This window comes from Myotis yumanensis, unplaced genomic scaffold, assembly GCF_028538775.1.
Source record: "Myotis yumanensis isolate MYYU_CA2020_CCGP unplaced genomic scaffold, mMyoYum1.0.hap1 SCAF_1, whole genome shotgun sequence".
NCBI classification, from domain to species: Eukaryota; Metazoa; Chordata; class Mammalia; order Chiroptera; family Vespertilionidae; genus Myotis; species Myotis yumanensis.
This window is the reverse complement of record NW_027223752.1, coordinates 125,520,999-125,541,665: the sequence shown is the minus strand read 5'-3', so window position 1 is coordinate 125,541,665 and position 20,667 is coordinate 125,520,999. Positions and strand designations below refer to the sequence as shown.

At 41.0% G+C, this 20,667-nt stretch overlaps 1 pseudogene; it reads right to left on the bottom strand.

Moving 5' to 3' along the window:
- The window catches only part of LOC139013224 (E3 ubiquitin-protein ligase RNF168-like), a 175,872-nt pseudogene that overhangs the window by 154,029 nt on the left and 1,176 nt on the right, over positions 1-20,667 (bottom strand).

The window sequence follows — 20,667 nt, the reverse complement described above, 5'->3', positions numbered from 1 at the left end:
ACCCAAGCCCTGCGCAGACCCATTTGCCAATCGCCTCAGGCAAAGGCTAGGTTAGCACCTCCCCAGAGGACAGAAGTTTTCCACACAGCTGATTCCCACAGCCAGTCGGCCTGGTGGTCAAATCCCTCTAGTATTAACTACAACAATTAAGGCTTAACTAGAACAAGACTGCGCACAAAGACCACAAGGGGTGCACCAAGAAAGCATAAAAGATGCGGAGACAAAAAAACATGACAGAAATGGAGGATATGGAGCTAAAAATCGCAATTTTGAGGGCTTGCAATAAACTTGAGCAGAGCCCCACGAAAACTAATGAGACCCTCGATGCTACGATAAAGAAATTAGAAAGTAAGCATACACGGACTGAAATAAAGAATATTATACCCAATAGCAGACCAGAGGAGCACAAGAATCAAACCAAAGATTTAAAATTCGAAGAAGCAAAAAACACCCAACTGGAAAAGCAAAATGAAAAAAGAATCCGAAAGTGTGAAGATAGTGTAAGGAGCCTCTGGGACAGTTTCAAGCGGACTAATATCAGAATTATTGGGGTGCCAGAAGATGAGAGACAGCAAGATATTGAAAACCTATTTGAAGAAATAATGACAGAAAACTTCCCCCACCTGGTGAAAGAAATGGACTTACAGGTCCAAGAAGCACAGAGAACCCCAAACAAAAGGAATCCAAAGAGGACCACACCAAGACACATCATAATTAAAATGCCAAGAGCAAAAGACAAAGAGAGAATCTTAAAAGCAGCAAGAGAAAGAGACTCAATTACCTACAAGGGAATACCCATACGACTGTCAGCTGATTTCTCAACAGAAACTTTACAGGCCAGAAGGGAGTGGCAAGAAATATTCAAAGTGCTGAATACCAAGAACCTACAACCAAGATTACTTTATCCAGCAAAGCTATCATTCAGAATTGAAGGTCAGATAAAGAGCTTCACAGATAAGGAAAAGCTAAAGGAGTTCATCACCACTAAACCAGTATTATACGAAATACTGAAAGGTATCCTTTAAGAAGAGGAAGAAGAAGAAAAAGGTAAAGATACAAATTATGAACAACAAACATGCATCTATCAACAAGTGAATCTAAGAATCAAGTGAATAAATAATCTGATGTACAGAATGAACTGGTGATTATAATGAATCAGGGACATAGAAAGGGAATGGACAGACTATTCTTGGGGGGGAAAGGGGAATGGGAGATTCGGGAAGAGACTGGACAAAAATCATGCACCTATGGATGAGGACAGTGGGTGGGGAGTGAGGGCGGAGGGTGGGGCGGGAACTGGAAGGAGGGGAGTTATGGGGGGGGGGGAAGAGGAACAAATGTAATCTGAACAATAAAAATTTAATTAAAAAAAATAAAAAATAAATAAAAAATTTAAAAAATTCATGGTTTTCGTCTTCCGTTTTTCTTTGCTTCTTCTCTGTAGCCATGTCAAACAGGGCACCTAAAAAAATGTTTCATTTTATAATAATAAAGCCACCAACACAAAATAATTACAATTCTTAAATTGATGACAAAAATACCTGTAGGATTTGCAGCTGGTTGGAAAAATACAGGTAACTTTATGCTTCAAGTAGGTACTTTTGTCACCCGCGCGCGATTTTTGGACACGACTAGCACTAACCACTGCACAATGAGACTGCTGACTGACTGGCTCATTCAACTCGTGCATGAATCGCGAGCGCCTCCCCCACGCTGTGTATCCCGCAGCCCGCCTGTGCCACGTCTCCCGTCGCCCGACCGACTTACACCCCCCACTTCTTCTAACGCCACTTCTTCAAAATAGACTCGCCCAGGCCGAAAACCGACTTCTGCACATGGGCCACAAAGTTTCAATCGCACTGTACATGCGTGAGGTATTTTGTGGAAGAGCCACACTCAAGGGGCCAAAGAGCTGCATGTGGCTCGCGAGCCACGGTTTGCCGACCACTGGGCTGACCAACCATACCTCTGTCTGACCATCCAGTACATATGACACGCACTGGCAATTTAAAAATAAACATTGACTCGCACATGCACAACATATATAAAACTCTTTTTAAAAAAATACAACTTTATTGTTCAGATTATTATAGTTGTTCCTCTTTTTCCCTCCATAGCTCCCCTCCACCCAGGTCCCACCCCACTCCCTGCCCTTAACCCCCTCACTATCCTCATCCATAGTTGTACAATTTTTGTCCAGTCTCTTCCTGCACCCCCCACACTTCCTTCCCCCCGGGGAACAGTCAGTCCATTCTCTTTCTATACCTGATTCTATTCTATTCACCAGTTTATTCTGTTCATCAGATTTTTTATTCACTTGATTTTTAGATTCACTTGTTGATAGAAGTATTTGCTGTCATTTTGTTGTTCATAATTTTTATCTTTACCTTTTTCTTCTTCCTCTTCTTAAAGAATACCCTTCAGCATTTCATATAATACTGGTTTGGTGGTGATGAACTCCTTTAGCTTTTTCTTATCTGTGAAGCTCTTTATCTGACCTTCAATTCTAAATGCTAGCTTTGATGGATAGAGTAATCTTGGTTGTAGGTTCTTGCTATTCATCACTTTGAATATTTCTTGCCACTCCCTTCTGGCCTGCATAGTTTCTGTTGAGAAATCAGCTGACAGTTTTATGGGTACTCCCTTGTAGGTAACTGAGTTTCTTTCTCTTGCTGCTTTTAAGATTCTCTTTGTCTTTTGCCCTTGGCATTTTAATTATGATGTGTCTTGGTGTGGTCCTCTTTGGATTTCTTTTGTTTGGGGTTCTCTGCGCTTCCTGGACTTGTAAGTCTATTTCTTTCACAAGGTAGGGGAAGTTTTCTGTCATTATTTCTTCAAATAGGTTTTCAATATCTTGCTCTCTCTCTTCTTCTGACACCCCTATAATTCAGATATTGGTACGCTTAAAGTTGTCCCAGAGGCTCCTTGCACTATCTTCATATTTTTGTATTCTTTGTTCCTTTTGCTTTTCTGGTTGGGTCTTTTTTTGCTTCTTCGTATTTTAAATCTTTGACTTGATTCTTGGGATCCTCTAGTCTGCTGTTGGATCTCTGTATATTATTCTTTATTTCAGTCAGTTTATGCTTAATTCCTAGTTGGTCCTTTTTCATATCCTTGAGGGTCACACTATACCTCTCAGAGGTTTATAGAAGATTCTTGAGTAGCCTTATAACCATGGTTTTGAACTCTATATCAAGTAGTTTGCTTTCCTCCATTTCTTTCATTTGTGACCTGTTTCTTTGTGCATTTTGGCTGGTTCCCTGTGTTGCTAGAGTGGCTTTGTGTGCTAGGTGTCCTATAGGGCCCAGTGGCTCAGCCTCCCTAATTATCTGAGGTGGACACTCTTGGTGCTCCCCTTTGTGGGCTGTGTGCACAGTCTTGTTGTAGTTAAACCTTGATTGCTGTTGGTGTCACTGGGAGGAATTGACCTCCAGGTTAATTGGCTGTGAGGACCAGTTGTGTCTACAATGGGAGAACTTCTGTGCTGGAGACACCCTTATGTGGCAGGACTTGCTTCAGTGGGGCTTTGGCGCTCACTGAGTCTGCCCCCTGAGTGTGTCTCTTATGGATGTGAAGAGTTGTAATCTGGATGGTCTCACTCTGACCACTGGGTAGACTGGCTCTTGGATCTCCAAGGAGGTGCAAAGTCCGCCACTTCCTGAGGCCACCCAGCAGGTGCTACAGAGAGATCTGCAGATTCCTCCTCTTTGTTTGGGGTTTGGAGGTGACCAGGTGAGGCGCAGCTGTGAAGTAATGCAGGCTGCTGACAAGCCTTAGGCCTTCTTTTGGAAACTCTGTGGTTCTCTGACCCAACTACAGTTTGACAGGTTTTTAGGTAGAGAAACGCCAGGCCATTAGTATGCAAAAGCCTCTGCGCACAGCTTGGGTGGGGTTCTAAATTGGGTGAGGCATGGTCTCAGGGAATCACCAGGTGGTGCAAACAGCAATGGTTGCCCGATTGCCCTCCCCCTAGATAGGTCCCTGGGTCTCTGTGTCCTGCAGCCCCGTGCAGGAACAATGAATGCTGCAAGCACCACTGCTAGAAAGCCACCCTCATGCTCCGGCCCGATACCAGACAGTACAGTTTCTCTCAGTATGAGTCTGGGTCCCCAAATTCTCACCCTGAGCTGGAGTTCAGAGGAGTGGGGAGGTTGTATCTCCCTCCCAGTTGAAAAAGACAACAGCATACCCAGCTGCCAGCCCCTTTTGCGCACGTCTCCATACCTCTACACTTCCACACCTCTGCACCTCCTACTGGACTCAATGCGCTTTTCTCTTTCCTTCTAGTTGTAGAATGTCCACTCAGCCAGCCTTCCCTTGGTTCTGAATGATATTCGTTTTGTCTTTTAGTTGTATTTTTAATGTGGTTGTGCGCAAATTCAGGTGTTTACTTATGCTGCCATCTTGGTTGTCTCCATATACAGCTCTTGCTGGCGCCAATCACACATGACAACAGAATGTATCTGAAGACCAACTATTGGCACTTTGTTGTTGTTATATCATGTTGTTTATTCATTAATCAATTTATCAATCAATGTTGTTTTTATGTCATATTTTTTGTTATTTTTATATCATGTCTTTGTTTTTATATCATGTTATTGTTTATTTATTAATCAATTTATATATTACTTTCATATACATTTTACTAATTTTCTTTCATCTCTGACACTTCTATTATAGAACACTTGGGTTGCGGGAAACGAGTTAAGTCAGCTCGCGTGAATTGCGCGTACTCCGCGGGAGCCGTCTTAAACTCGGTTCATATAGATTTGCGGTGGAGTGCGGGAAACGTGTAAACTCGGGCCGATTGTAACTGCGTATTACCAAATATTTCATTTCAATCGAACCCATACTTCAAAAGATATGGGCATTTTAACGCGCCATCTTATATTTTGGCGGGAAATTCACCCGCAACCCAAGTGTTAAAATATTTTGTATTTTAATTTTATACTATATTATATATAGTATTTTGACATGTAATTTTTTGCAGTAACATAATTACCACATGACTCGTTCTTCTAATTAATTTCCTTTAAATGTGCATGAATCCGTGCACCAGGCCACTAGTTGGCAAATATATTTCCTATACAGTGGGCTCCCTTTTTATTTTGTTTGATGATTCCATTTTCTGTGCAGAAGATTTTTATTTTGATACTAGAGGCCCGGTGCATGAATTCATGCACCAGTGGGGTCCCTCGGCCTGGCCTGCAGGATCAGGCCAAAACCAGCTCTCCAACATCCCCTGAGGGGTCCCAGATTGCAAGAGGGTGCAGGCCAGGCCAAGGGACCCCACCAGTGCACGATTGGGGCCAGGAAGGGATACAGGAGGTTGGCCAGCCAGGGAGGGCTCCAGGGCATGTCCAGCTCATCTCTCTCAGTCCTGATCAGCTGGACTTCAGCAGCAAGCTAACCTACCAGTCAGAGCGTCTGCCCCCTGGTGGTCAGTGCACATCATGGTTGAACAGCCTTAGCATATCATTAGCATATTATGCTTTGACTGGTTGAACAGACGACTGGACACTTAGCATATTAGGCTTTTATTATATAGGATAGTCCCATTTGTTTATTTTCTCTGTAGAATCCCTTGCCCTAGGAGATATATTGGCAAACATATTGCTACGAGAGATATCTGAGATTTTGCTGCCTATGGTTTCTTCTAAGATTTTTATAGTTTCACGACTTACATTTAAGTCTTTTATCCATTTTTAGTTTATTCTAGTGTCTGGTGTAAGTTGGTGGTCTAGTTTCATCTTTTTGCATGTGTCTGTTCAGTTTTCCCAACACCATTTGTTGAAGAGACTGTCTTGTCTCCATTGTATGCTCGTGCCTCCTTTGTCAAATATTAATTAAACATAGTAGCTTGAGTGGATTTCTGGGGTCTCTGTTCTGTTCTATTTATTTATATGCTTGTTCTTGTGCCAGTTTTGATTACAATGGCTTTGTAGTATAACTTGATATTTGGTATTGTGATTCCTCCAACTTTGTTCTTCTTTCTCAAGATTGCTGCTGCTATTCACAGTCCTTTTTGGTTCCATATAAATTTTTGTAGTATTTGTTCTAGATCTGTGAAATATGTTGCTGGTATTTGAATAGGGATTGCATTGTATCTGTAGATTGCTTTGGGTAGTATAGACAATTTAATGATGTTAATTTTACCAAGCCATAAACACTGGATATTCTTCCACTAGTTTATATCTTCCTCTATCTCTTTTTCAATGTACTGTCATTTTCCGAGTACAAGTCTTTCACCTCCTTGATGAAATTTATTCCTAAGTATCTTAATTTTTTTGTTGCAATGGTAAATGGGATTGTTTTTTTAGTTTCTCTTTCTGAGAATTCATCATTGGTGTATAAAAATGCCTTCAATTTCTGTGTGTTAATTTTGTACCCTGCTACATTGCTGAATTCATTTATTAAATCCAGTAGTTTTTTGGTGGAGTCTTTAGGGTTTTACATGTACAATATAATGTCATCTGCCAATAATGACAGTTTTACTTCCTCCTTTCCAATTTTGATGCCTTTTATGTTTTCTTCTTTTCTGATCACTGTGACTAAGACTTCCAATACTATCTCAAGTAAGAGTTATGAAAATGGACATCCCTGTCTTATTCCTGTTCTTAGGGGTAATGGTTTTAGGTTTGCCCATTGAGTATGATTTTGGCTGCAGGTAAGCCATATAAGGTCTTTATTACGTTGAGATATGATCCCTCTATTCCCACTTTACTGACAGTTTTTATCAAAAAATAGAGGTCCAGTGAATAAAACTTTGTGCACTCAGGGGGGTGGGGGGTCCCTAAGCCCGGCCTGTGCCCTCTCACAGTCTGAGACTGCTCGGGGGATGACCACCTGCTGGCTTAGGCCCGCTCCCCGGGGGACCAGGCCTAAGCTGGCAGTCAGACATCACTCTGGCAGCCCAGGAGCCCTCGGGGGATGTCCACTTGCCAGCGGGGAGCAGGCCTAAGCTGCAGTTGGACATCCTTAGCACTGCTGAGGAGGCAGGAGAGGCTCCCACCACCACCGCTGTACTGGCAGCTGGCAGCCTGGCTTGTGGGTGAGCAGAGCTCCCCCTGTGGGAGCGCACTGACCACCAGGGGGCAGCTCCTGCATTGAGCCTCTTCCCCCTGGTGGTCAGTGTGGGTCATAATGACCAGTCATTCCCAGTCATTCTGCTGTTAGGGTCAATTTGCATATTACCCTTTTATTACATAGGATAGAGGCCTGGTGCATGGGTGGGGGCCGGCTGGTTTGCCCTGAATGGTGTCCTGGATCAGGGTGGGGGTCCTGCTGGGGTGCCTGGCCAGCCTGGGTGAGGGGCTGATGGCTGTTTTCAGGCTGGCCACAGCCCCTTCAGGGTGGGGGTCCCCGCTGGGGTGCCTGGACAGCCTGGGTGGGGGGCTGATGAATGTTTGCAGGCTGGACATAGCCCCTTCAGTGTGGGGGTCCCCACTGGGGTGTCTGGCCAGCCTGGGTGAGGGGCTGATGGCTGTTTGCAGGCTGGCCAAGCCCCCCAGCGGGACCCTCAGCCCATGAGGGTGTTGCCAGTCTGGGTGAGGGGCTGATGGCTGTTTGCAGGCTAGCCAAGCCCCCCAGTGGGGACCCTCACCCCATGAGGGTGTGGCCAGCCTGGGTGAGGGGCTGATGGCTGTTTGCAGGCTGGCCACAGCCCCTTCCGGGTAGGGGGTCCCCACTGGAGTGCCTGACCAGCCTGGGTGAGTGGCTGAGGGCCGTTTTCAGACTGACCACACCCCTTTCAGGGTGGAGGGGGGTCCTGCTGGGGTGCCTGGCCAGTCTGGGTGAGGGGCTGATGGCTGTTTACAGGCTGGCCATGGCCCGCAGCCACCCAAGCTCCCAGTGGAGACGGCTGGAAGCAGGTATCTGGGATTTGTTTGTCTTCTATTATTGAAACTTTGTTGCCTTGAGCGGAGGCAACAGCCCACCAGGGGAGGCAGGAAGCTTGGCTTCCTCCATTGCCGGGGCAACCAAGCCTCCTGCTTGCTCCAGCTCTGTGGCTGTCGGCCGCCATCTTGGTTGGGTTAATTTGCATATAGTCACTCTGATTGGCTGGTGGGTGTGGCTTGGGGTGTAGCAGGGGTGGTCCATTTGCATGTTTCTCTTTTATTAGATTAGATGGGTGTTGGATTTTGTCTAATGCTTTTTCTGCATCTATTGTTATGATAGTGTGATTTTTGTCTTTCAACTTGTTTATGTGATGTATCACGTTTATTGATTCACAAATATTGTGCCAGATGTGCATCCCTGAAATAAATTACACTTGTCATGGTGTATGATCTTTTTTTAATATATTGTTGGATCCAATATGCTAATATTTTTTGAGGATTTTAGCATCTATGTTCACCAGGGATATTGGCCTGTAATTCTCTTCCCTTGTAGTGTCTTTATCTGATTTTGGAATTAGGGTAATGCTGGCCTCATAAAAAGAACTTGGAAGTGTTCCTTCCTCTTAGATTTCTTGGAATAGTTTGAGGAGGATGAGTGTTAGTTCTTTGAATGTCTGGTAAAACTCCCCTGTGAAGACATCTGGACCAGGGCTTTTCTTTGCTTAGAGGTGTTTTTGTTTTGTTTTGTTTCATCAGTGCTTAAATTTCATCATTTGTTATTGGCCTATTCAGGTTTCTGATTCTTCCTGATTCAGTTTTGGAGCATTGTATTTTTCTAGGAATTTTTCCATTTCATCTACATTGTCCATCATGGTAGCTATATATATAAAAGGCTAATATGCAAAGTGTCCCCTCAGGAGTTTGACCAGGAGACCTGGAGCTCGACTGATCACTATGATGTGCGCTGACCACCAGGGGGCAGCACAGTACATGGCAGGTGACCAGCGGCACGCGCGCTGAGGAAAGGAGGAGGAGGGGGGGACCACCTGGTGCGGTGGGGGGGGCGGGGCGGGTGGTGAGGGAAAGTAGGAGACGGGGAAGAGAGAAGGTGGGGACGAGGGGAAGCAGGGTCTGTCAGTTATCTGTTTGCTTTGTCACTGTTCCATCCACTTGCCCTGCTGGACTGCCCCCTGCAGCTCTGTCCTTCCTAAGTGAAGTGTCTGCTACCACCAGCTTCCTCCCCTCTCCAGGCTGAGCCATGAGCTCCTGGCTGCAGGGCTGCATCTGTGGTCCATCTGAGCTTTCCACCCTTCCTGTTTGCCCATTTATTCCTGGTTGCCCACCTTTAGATGTTTTAACATGCAGGTCTCTCAGGTGTGCCTCTGTATTGAGCAGGGAATTCTTTTTTGAATTATAGTTGGTTAACTTGTTGAAATTTCAGGGAAAGAGCTCAAGGGGATCTCTCATGCCACCATTCCTCTGTCAATCAGAACTATACCATTTCTGAAGCTGTGTAGCCTACTCAGCCTGCTTCCTGCCCATAGATGGTTGAAAGTCCAAAAGTCTCTCTTTATTTTATGCAGTCTCTGTTTTGGTTTTGGGGGTGGGATGGGGGACTTAAATCCAAGCTTATATAATTACTGTATAAATGTCATGGATTTTTTTGTGTATCAATTTATATCCTATTCCATAGATAAAAGTCATATCCACAAATTCCTTCTAAATAAATCCTTTTCTACCTTGGGCTACCTGTGAGGTTGCTGTGGGGCAATGTCCTAAAGATTCTTAGAAACTAGTGTTTAAGAGAGAGAGTCTATACCAGCCGTGGGCAAACTACGGCCCGCGGGCCGGATCCGGCCCGTTTGAAATGAATAAAACTAAAAAAAAAAAAAAGACCGTACCCTTTTATGTAATGATGTTTACTTTGAATTTATATTAGTTCACACAAACACTCCATCCATGCTTTTGTTCCGGCCCTCCAGTCCAGTTTAAGAACCCATTGTGGCCCTCGAGTCAAAAAGTTTGCCCACCCCTTGTCTATAATGTAACTCTTTAAGAACCTTACAAGCCCTTTTATTTGTTTCTGAACTCTTAACAGAAAGTTTTATAAACATAACCTTGGCTTCATCTCTACCTTGAATCCATGCTTTTCTAATGGCCTTAGATTTTATCTTTGTCCTGAGGTAGTACTTTACTTTGAGTATGTTCTTCTGGGAGAAACTAAGGATGAAAAAGAGTTTCATTTTCAGATCTTGTTCCTCTAAATTCTGTTTGAAATTGAATAGTTCCTTTTCTCATATAGCTTTGTCTAGCCATACTTCATGATTCACAGTTCAAAACCAAACAAAAACCAGTTGACCCTTTCAACATTCTATCTTGAAATCTCCTAAGCAGGATTCGTCAGTTCATTAAATACATAATTCTCCATATTATAAAATTTTCTAAAGCATGTGTCATTACACAACAAGATCCTCCATCATCTTCCAATAAAATTTTCCTTACTTTCCTTTAAGTCCTCATTGACACCTTCCTCCATGGATGTGAGGATTCTACTAACAGTCTTCTCAAAGTCCTTTCCACTTCTGCCTGACATCTTGTTGCAAAGCCAATGTCACATTTTAGGTTTTTTACAACAGCACCCCAAATTTTGTTCCACTTACCTAATGTTGTGTAACTACTTCAAAAAATAATAGCTTAAATCAATGATTTCATTATATCTCACAATTAAGAGAATCAGGAATTTAGGCAGGTTTTGGCTAGGTTATCTTTCTACTCCTTATGGCATCAAAGGAAGTCACTCAGTGGTATTCACCTGGTGAATGAGAAGCTTAGTGGGGTTCAAGACAGCTTCACTCACATATCTGACGCCATGGAAAGAGTGACTAGACTGCTTGGCTCAGCTGCCTCTGTTGACCAAAATGTGGCCTCACCAGCCTGGTAAGTTTTCTCACATGGTGACTCAGAGCTCTAAGAACAAGTGTTCTAATGAATAAAGTACAAACTTCATGGTCTTTTAGTAACTAGCCTCAGAAAGTCATAGTGTTTCATTTCTGCTATATATTACAGGTCAAAGAAATCGCTAGCCTTCCCAGATTCAAGAGGAGGGGGCAAGTGGGAAAAGGTAAAAAAATGTACAGACATTTTTTAAAACAACATAGCTGATCTGTACTACAGAAAACATTAAGGGAAGTTCTTCAGGCTGAAGTGAAATGATACCACATGGAAACTTTGATCTACACAAAAGAATGAAGAGCACCAGAAATGGTAAACATATAGATAAATAAAAAGGATATTTTTTTATTTCCTAAGTTCCCACATAGCATTAAAAATATATGGCAACCACACACAAAAAAACAGGAGTTAACAAAATGGATTTGACCTTAATCAATTGCAGAATTACTCATTTTATCAACCAGGATAGAAATTGGCAATACTGTCAATCAATGAAGCAAGGGAGATAGAAAAGGCGCCACTTTCAAATAGTACAATAGTATAAGTATAGGAGTGCCTTGCCAGCCTGGGTGAGGGGCTGATGGCCGTTTGCAGCTGGCCACAGCCCCCAGCCACCCAAGCTCCCAGTGGAGGCTGGCTGGAAGCAGGTATCTGGGATTTATTTGTCTTCTATAATTGAAACTTTGTTGCCATGAGTAGAGGCCACAGCCAGCTCAGGGCAGGCGGGAAGCTTGGCTTCCTCCATCGCCGGGACAACCAAGCCTCCAGCTTGCTCCAGCTCTGTGGCTGCCGGCCGCCATCTTGGTTGGGTTAATTTGCATATAGTCGCCTTGATTGGCTGGTGGGCGTGGCTTAGGGCGTAGCGAAGGTATGGTCAATTAGCATCTTTGTCTTTTATTAGTGTAGATATGCATCATCCAAGGATACAGACAATAGTGTGGTAAAGGCCTAGGATGTTGCAGGGATGGGGTGGAGTGGGAAAGTGGGGGGGGGGGGGGGAATTGGGGGCATTTCTAATAATGTCCACAATAAAAAAATAACCTAATAATGTTTTTAAAATAAAAGTGACTTATTCCTTCCACTCTCCCCCACCTCAGAACAACTTCTTTATCTCCAGAGTTCACCCCTCAATATTTAGAGCAGCCTATTTTTCCGCCTTCATTATAATATAGTCATAAAGCTAGTGTCTGGGAGACAAATCCTAAGGTCCAAGCTTCCCAAAGCCACCTCATAAGATTCCTAGTTGCCCTCAAGGAGCTAAAACTCCCAGTGCTGGCACATTGTCCCAGAATTTTTGAGACAGATTTGCAAATTCATCTGCCCATGCCTCTCACTGTACAAGCTTTCTTGTCAAAATTATACAAACAACTAGCCAATTTTAGGTGAATATTATCTTTTATATATGTGCATTCAATACCATTTTAATACTATGATACATTTAGTCTTCTTTGTTCTAAATATTTATGCTAGTTTTCTTTCACCATAACTTCTCTATGCTAAAACACATACCTGGGTGGTTTTTAAATTATGTTTAGAGTACATTTTACAATCCTCTCTAGAATGTTCAAGTCACTGTGTTGTATAGGATTACATTAATCAAATGGGAAAGACAAAAAGACTCAACAACACAGTTCTTTATCACTGCAATACAATTTTCAGTTCAACCTAGTCTTTAAAAAATCACTGCAATTTGCTACTAGAAAGCACCCATGAAACAACATGTTAACTGCAACCCCTAGTGCCTTAGACATACACAGCAGTCCTCCTTCCCTGTCACAATGGTGTGAGCCAGCTCCTGCCTAATACTCTCCTGAATCATTTCTGATAAATGAGAACATCTTCCTGAAAAAGTCACTCAGTGTAGTCTCTAGACAGCTCCAGTTATCAATTGTTATACCTTGATAAAAGTATGGTCAACTCAATTACCTTAGTGAAAATACTGTGGGAATAGCTTGGGGTACAATCTGGATCTCTTTTAACACCAACCAACAAAGTTTATAGATTCAAAGCACAAATTCAACATTGGAAAAGTGATGGTAAAAATAGTTCACTAATAATAATATGAGTCCTAAAATTACTTATTAAAATTAAATAGATCAACATCTATGTATGTTTAAAGAAAAACATTACTATTAAGTATTTATATGAAAAATTTGAATTTATTGTAAACCCATTCTCATTATAACAAAGAATTTCAATCTTAACACTTGTTAGTGAAACAGATATTAGATTTAGAATACAAATTTTAAAAATCAAATTATCTAAATTCTGATTAATGACAATTCTGTGAATTGAAGAAATGCAATGGAGAATTCATTTCTCATGCAAAAACTGGGCTAGACTTCTGAGGTTAGATCAAAAAGGCCATGCAGAATTTGCTTTGTTCACTGGCACACTTGCTCTTACAAATCTGAGTCACCATGTAAGAAGACATCACACTGAAGAAGCCACATTCCGGTCAACAGAGATAGCTGAGCCCAGCCTTGTCTGTCAATAATAACTATCCAGAATCTGAGGAGCACATTATTAATACATTTTGAAGAGGATTTTGTGTACCCTTTTCAAGCATAAAACCTAATATTAAGAAACCATGTTCAAAATTACCAGGTGGCAGAGTTTCGAAAACTGTTCAACAGTATCTACAAAAATTTAATACATGCATACCCTAAACCCAGTAATTTCACTCCTACACATTTTCTCAACATACATAACAAAACACATGGACTAGAATTTCAAATCAGAACCTTTCATATTAGCCAAAAACTAGAAACTGCCCAAATGCCTATCAACAATAAATAGGACAAAAAACATTATCTGCTATTTACAAAATAGAATACTAAACAGTAATAAGAACAATCTACATGGAGCAACATAGATGAATCTCACAACCAATGCTGGGAGAAAAAAAGCTAGACACAAAAGGTACATTTTGCATGATTCATTTCCATAAAGTACAAAAACAGGCAATCTATGCTACTAGAAATAAGGATAGTGGTTACACTTGGGGCAGCAGGTAATGATAGGAATGTGAGGTTGGAGTATTGGTAATGTTCTGCTTCTTGAATAGAGAGTTGGTTACATAAGTGTGGTGGTTTAAAAACATGGAGGGGGTGGGGTGAGGGGATATGTGCCGGGGAGCAGGGGAGGCCGGGGGAAGGACAATGGGGGAAAAAAAAGAAGACATATGTACTACTATCTGTAATACTTTAAACAATAAAATAAAATTAAAAAAAAAAACACATGTCAACAGATCCTTTGACACTTCTCCCATCAGAAGGTGAAGTCCAATTCCTTCCCCTTGAATATTGGATAGCCTTAGTGGCTCACCTCCATGATACAGAAAGCACTGGAACTGACACTACATGATTTCCAATGTTAGGTTAGAAAAGGCACTACAGCCCAGCTGGTGTGGCTCAGTGGCTGAGTGTCAACCTATGAACCAGGAGGTCACGTTTTGATTCCTGGTCAGGGCATACGCCCAGGTTGCAGGCTCAATCCCCAGTGTGGGGCGAGCAGGAGGCAGCCAATTGATGATTCTCTCTCATCATTGATGTTTCTATCTCTCTCTCCCTCTCCCTTCCTCTCTGAAATCAATAAAAATATATTTTAAAAAAATAAAAGATAAGGCACTAGAGCTTCTACTGGCTCTCTTTCTTTGGATATTCACCCTTGGTACCCAAACACCATGCTATGAGAAAGTCAAGGAATCACATGAAGGTATTCTGGTCACATAGGCAGCTAAAGTCCAGTCAATAGGTAGCATCAATAAGCAAACCTGTAAGTGAAGGAGACTTCCAATAATTCCAGCCTCCAGCCTTCAAATTACTCCAGCCAAGCTCTGACCAAATTGCAAATTCATAAGCAAAATAAATACTACTATTTTAAGCCAATAAGTTTAGGGGTGATTTGTTATGCAAATATACATAACTGGAACACACAAGTGAAATTTTTTGAAAATTCATCAAGATACATGCATAATTATTATATACTAGAGCAGTGATGGCGAACCTTTTGAGCTCGGGGTGCCAGCATTTTGAAAAACCCGAACTTAACTCTGGTGCTGTGTCACATATAGAAATTTTTTGATATTCGCAACCATAGTAAAACAAAGATTTATATTTTTGATATTTATTTTATATATTTAAATGCCATTTAACAAAGAAAAATCAACCAAAAAAATGAGTTCGTGTGTCACCTCTTGTCATAGGTTCGCCATCACTGAACTAGAGGCCTGGTGCATGGATTCATGCACCGGTGGGGTCCCTCAGCATGGCCTGCAGGGATCAGCTGAAACCAGCAGTCCAACATCCCCCAAGGGATGTAGTAGTGAGCAAAATGGCAGGCAGCTGGGGAGGAGCCTGAGCCTGGGCCAGGTGCCACACCGCTCCCGCTAATCCTGGCCCCGCTGTGCCTGCCACCACCACTCAGTAGGCTCGCTGCTGCTCCGCAGCTGCACTCGCCAGCCGTGAACCCAGCATCTCGCCAGCCGTGAGCCCAGCATCTGCCCCTGATGGTCAGTGCATGTCATAGCAACCGGTGGACCGGTCATTTGGTCACATACACTTTTATATATATAGATACACTTTTCCTTATATACATGGTGTCCCAAAAAATGTATATACACTTTAACAGCCCATAGCTCAATTGATGTTTCTTTCTTTTCAGATTTAACCCGTTGGAATTCATAATTATTAAAAATATGTATACAGCCCAGCTGGTGTGGCTCAGTGGTTGAACATCAAACTATGAAACAGGAGGTCATGGTTCGATTCCTGGTCAGGGCACATGCCCAAGTTGTGTGCAGGAGGCAATCAATGATTCTCTCTCATCATTGATGTTTCTAGCTCTCTTCCTTCTTCTCTGAAGTTAATAAAAATATATTTTTTAACTAAATAAAATAAAAATGTGTATACATTTTTTGGGACACTATATGTTAGGCAGGTTTGAATAAAATTTTGAAATAAAAATCATATTATGAAAACTAGCTCAAATTTCTCATCAAATTTTTAATAGATTTTATATAAAATCAATATTTCATATCTCCCTCATACTTTGCCTTTTTCTTATAATTATATAATATAAAGAAAATGTAACAATATTTTTCACCACACCCTATAGAGACAACTCATAATCTCCATCAGTTTACCCTCACACTGCCCAATTCTGACTATTTATTATGTGTGGATATAAAAAATGTTGGGAAACACTGTTATGTAATATCTGCCCAGCATCATTCCCTCTTCTTCTGTCAATAGGGTTCCATTGCCTGTTGGGGAACTACCTCACTTCTGATCAACCAAGGTAGCTAAAACCTGATTTTCAACTTTTGCTTTTTCTTTTTTTTTTTTTTAATATATTTTTACTGATTTCAGAGAGGAAGGGAGAAGGAGAAACAGGTAGAAACATCAATGATGAGAGAGAATCATTGATCAGCTGCCTCCTGCACTCCCCACACTAGGGATTGAGCCTGCAACTCAGGTATGTGCCCTGACCAGGAATCAAACTGTGACATCCTGGTTCATAGGTTGATGCTCAATGACTGAGCCACACCGGCTGGGCTTTCAGCTTTTTCTTTAATTCTGTTATACCTCGCATCCTTCTAATAAATTTCTTATTTTAAGTTAGTAATATCTGGTCTCTAGTCTTTGCAACCTAAGAACACTTACTGATGTATATCTCCAATAGTAAAACACTGTGTAACATACAATTGAGAACAAATAAATATTAAATAAAATGTTTATAAATGATAATGCACAACTGATTTTTGGACAAAAGTATAAAGGCAACACAGTGGAAAAGAATAGCCTTTCAACAAATGTTGTGGAACAATTGATTATTCATATGTAACAAATATGAACTTGGATCAATGTTGTAAACCATAAATTAAAATTAGCCCTAGCCAGTTTAGCTCAGTGGATAGAAAGTCAACCTGGGGACTGAAGGGTCCCGGGTTCGATAACAGTCAAGGGCACATGCCTGGGTTGCAGGCTTGATCCCCCGTAAGGGGTGTGCAGGAGGCAGCCTACCAATGATTCCTATCATTGATACTTCGATCTCTCTCTCCATCTCCTTTCTTCTCTGAAATCAATAAAAATATATATTTAAAAATTAAATTCAAACCCTGGCCAGGTAGCTCAGTTGGTTAGAGTGTTGTCCCTATATGCCAAGGTTGAAGGTTTGATCCCAGGTCAGGGTACATATAAGAATCAACCAATAAATGCATAAATAAGTAGAACAACAAATTGAGGTTTTGCTCTCTCTCTCAAATCAATAAATTTTTTAAATTTTTTAAATAGTGGATATAGTAAATTTTTTAAAAATTAACTCAAAATGTATCATAGACTTAAATATACAGCCTAAACAAGAAAAATTCTAGAAGAACAGAGGAAAAGGTCTTTGTGAGCCTAGAGTAAGTAAAGATTTCTTAGCAATTACACTAAAAGCACAACCATAAAAAAAATAGTTTGAACTTTATTAAAATTTAAAACTTATGTTCTTCAAAATGTACTGTTAAGAAAGAGAAAGGGGGTGGGGGAAGCTACATACTGGAAGAAAATCTTTGTAAAGCCTATATCTGATAAAGAACTTATTTACAGAAAATATAAAGAACTCTAAAAACAAACAACCCAACTTTTTTTTTTAATCCTTACCCTAGGACAGGGGTGGGCAAACTCTTTATGAGTGCGTGCCAAAACCAGAAAAATCTCTGACTCAAAATTCTTCTACATGCCAACCCTAATTTTTTGAGAACATGTTACGCCTACTTGATATCTCTTAAGGTGTACTTATGTGAAGAAACTTGAAGAAATAATAAAGTTCATTCAAGCGACAAAAACACAGTATATGATGATGAAAAATACATTTATTTTTAATGTATACATGTACACTGATAGTCTGACAGAAAACTTTATGACTCCGTTTGATATTATCAGTGGGACTTTTGCTGCTGCATCATTGATGACCGAGATTTTACATCAGGTTTTTATTTCATGACCTTCAGAGATATGCACGAGCTACTACTTTCACCCATCAGGCTACTCCTATTATGAGAACTAACAAAATTCATCACTGAGAACAAAGATTCACAAGCATATGTGGATGAAAACATGGAGAGTAATGCTGTTGCAAAGTTTTTTAAACAGAAAAAATTTTCTGGAATGGCATTCCAAGTCCTCAATAGTTCGTTTTCGACACTTCTCTCTGGTATTCCTGTCTCTAATCGCTTTTTTTTTTTTTTTTCAATGTTTTCCAAGTCAACTCTAAGGTCAATAAATTTCTGCTTCCAAATTGAGCTACTCTGAAATTCAGTCAACTGCATTTCAAAGTCAGCCATGTCTATCCATGAAAACATTTGTAAGTTTAGTTCCTCTAGTTTCATGCTGTCTGGAAACCTCATGAATTTTGCTGTCTCTTCCAGTTCTCTGAATTTCGCAAATCTTGAGAAGAACTGCTCAATAGTTGACTCGATGATGTTTAAAAACAGCTTTTGAAGGCTTTGACAGTCTGTTCTGTCATCTTTTTGGAGGTCTTCGATGTGCCTCTTGAGGTTTGGGAAATTTCTAAATTTCTCACCATCCACATCCCTCTTAAAGACTTCCAGTTTCTTTTCAGCCTTTATGTAACCAAACATAACATCAAGTGTCTTGCCAGTTCCTTGTAATTTAACATTTAAGTCATTCAAATGTTCACAAAAATTGTAAATGGAAGATTTTATGAGAGGGTTTCGCGTGCCAGCAAAAGTTACTGGCGTGCCATGTTTGGCTAGCATGCCAGGGGTTGCCCACCCCTGCCCTAGGACATGCTTAGAGAGAGGAAGGGAGGAAGGGAGAGAAAGAAACATTGATTGGTTGCCTTCTGTATGTGCCCCAACCAGGGATCGAACCCACAACTCAGGTATGTGCCCTGACCAGGAATCAAACCAGCAGCCCTTTGGTGCACAGGTAGACACTCAACCAACTGAGCCACTCTGGCCAAACACTACCCAATTTTTTTAATGGAACAAAGATCTGAACAGACACCTCACCAAAAAAGATACACAGATGGCAAATAAGCACATAAAACGATGCTCAACTTCATTAATCACTAGGAAAATTCAAACCACAAGATATGACTACATACCTATTAGAACAGCTTAAGTTAAAAACAATTGACATACCAAGTGCTGGTGAGGTTTTGGAAGAAATGGAACTTGAACACACTCCTAATGGGAATGTAAAATAGTACAACCACTCTGGGAAGCAATTCAGCAGTTTCTTACAAAGTTAAACATACATCTACCATGAGACCCAATCATTCCACCTCTAGATTTTTACCCCAGAAAAAAATGGAAATATACAGAGTTGGCAAAAGTAGGCTTACAGTTGCATTGTGACATTCCAATAAAGCTACTGCAATAATCATAACCTGCATGTCTTTTTTTACATACAAACAACTGTAAATCTACTTTTGCCCATTCCTGTATGTCCATATAAACAGTTGTATACACTATTCATAGTAGCTTTATTGGTAACAGCCCAAAAGTAGATGCAATGTAAATGTCCATCAACAGGTAAGTGAATAAACAAACTGCAGTACATCCACATAAAGGAATACATTCAGCAAAACAACTAAAAGGAATGAACTATTGATACACAGAACAACGTGGATGAATGTCAAGATAATGATGCTAAGTATAAGAAACTAGACACACCCCCAAAAAAATAATACATACTGTCTGATTCTACTTACATAAAACTTTAGAAAATGCTAATGAACCTATCATGACAGAAAATGGATCAGTGGTTGCTTTGATGTGGGAGGCAAAGAGGGATAGGGAAAAAGTTTAAAGGGACATGAGAAAACTTGAGGATGATGGATCTATTCATTTGGTTGTACTGATGATTTCAAGAGAGTATACATATGTCAAAACTTATCAAATTATATACTTTAAATATGCTCCATATATTTGTCAATTATACCTGAATAAAGCTGTCTTTTAAAAAACTGCAACTCAGGTATCAGTCTTTGAGGGGAGCAGAAAGGAAGCAGAATGAAAATCTGGGTTAAAGGCTTCAGTGAGGTTTGTGAGTTATCTAAGTATGCAAGGAATTCATGCTTCCCCTCCTTGGCCAAGCCTCAGCTGAGTTTAATGGACCCTGCTATTCTCCAGAAATGGTAACAACCACCATTATTGTGTCTGTTTTCTGGAAGAGAATGACCCAAAGAGTATAAAATGAATTCCATGTCTTATGAGAGTGTCAATTAAACATATAATCCAATTTATAAACATTTTAAAGAACTTTCTACTTGCAGAATGGTTTTAATATTGAGAGTGAACTTTTTTGCATGTGAATTCCAATACACACTAGTTATTTAATGAGCCTCAGTTTCCTCATTTGTGAAATACCATAAGAAAAAGCAGAAAAGAGCAGACTTTGACACAATTATTAATTCCTTTGGTTGGGGGCAGAGCCATCTTTCTTCCCCCTCTGCTCTGAGAGATATGCATTTATTCCCATCTCCACCAGCAGTAATTAACTTCAGTAAGTCACGCTTCTCTCCCAGCCTGCATCCTTCCATCACTAGACTCCTTGAGAGAGGAATGAGGTCCCCAGTCTGGCTGACCATCACATTGGTCAAGATGACATTCTACCTCCGCCAGACTCAGCTGTGACTAAGGACCACAGCAATGTGCTGGGCTGACACTGAGCTCTCTGAATTGTGTGTTCTAAGGGTTGCACTTGTCTTTCCAGACAATCATCTGTTGAATGACTAGATAGGGAAAATCTCAACATTATCCCATTTCTAATTGTAGGTGGAGGTAGTTTTCCAGGGTGGTCTGTGTTCTACAGAAGCAAAGCCATGTGGGCTTTGACTCTTTAAGGGAGAATACAAGAAC